This window comes from Tupaia chinensis, unplaced genomic scaffold (genome assembly GCF_000334495.1).
Source record: "Tupaia chinensis unplaced genomic scaffold, TupChi_1.0 Scaffold000377_5, whole genome shotgun sequence".
NCBI lineage: Eukaryota > Metazoa > Chordata > Mammalia > Scandentia > Tupaiidae > Tupaia > Tupaia belangeri.
In genome coordinates, this window is record NW_006159879.1 from 1,918,112 (window position 1) to 1,918,750 (window position 639).

The 639-nt window shown below is 61.8% G+C and overlaps 1 protein-coding gene across 1 annotated transcript in view; it reads left to right on the top strand.

Annotated features, from left to right (window-relative positions):
• Positions 1–639, top strand: part of MYT1L (myelin transcription factor 1 like) — a 406,891-nt gene that overhangs the window by 389,679 nt on the left and 16,573 nt on the right.

Below are 639 nucleotides of genomic sequence, written 5' to 3' on the forward strand. Positions count from 1 at the left end.
CCTTCTCCATTCTCCTCTCGGGATCTTGGGCACGCACGCACACGCACCTGGCGTGAGTTCTAAGCCACGGGATCCGGGACACGAACCGTGGTCGACCACGTGGGAGTCCAGCGAAACAGCCATTACACTAACTGCTGGTTCCCCCGAGCTTTTGATCTGGACGCCGTGTGGGAGGCCTGGTGAGCTGCCTCAAAGTCTGAGAAAAGACAGGGGAGGCTGAGGACTCGGTCTATGGGCTGAAACAAGCCACCAGGGCCTGGAGTGGGAGGGCCCCAGACCGGGCCAATGCAGATGGCCGTTTCCTGGCCCAGAGGCGCCGCCTGTCTCCCTGCATGGTGGCAGGGCCGGGGGCTCCCCAAGTCCCTTTACAAGGGTACTAATTGCACCCCTGAGGCCCACCTCCAGGCTGGTACGGGGCTGAGGCTGCGACGTGGGGCCTATTTATAGTTCAGGGACCTCAACCTCGTGGCTGGACGCACACACCCAGGCAACTCTGTCTGTGCAGACGCAAAGCCCGAGTCTCAGCCGTGCAGACACGTTTCCTGAGACCACGGTATACGTCCACGGCCTCACTGCCCACCTGCAGGGTCGCTAGGGCGCTGTGTACGGATGTGACAGACACCCACACTGTCACTGTCA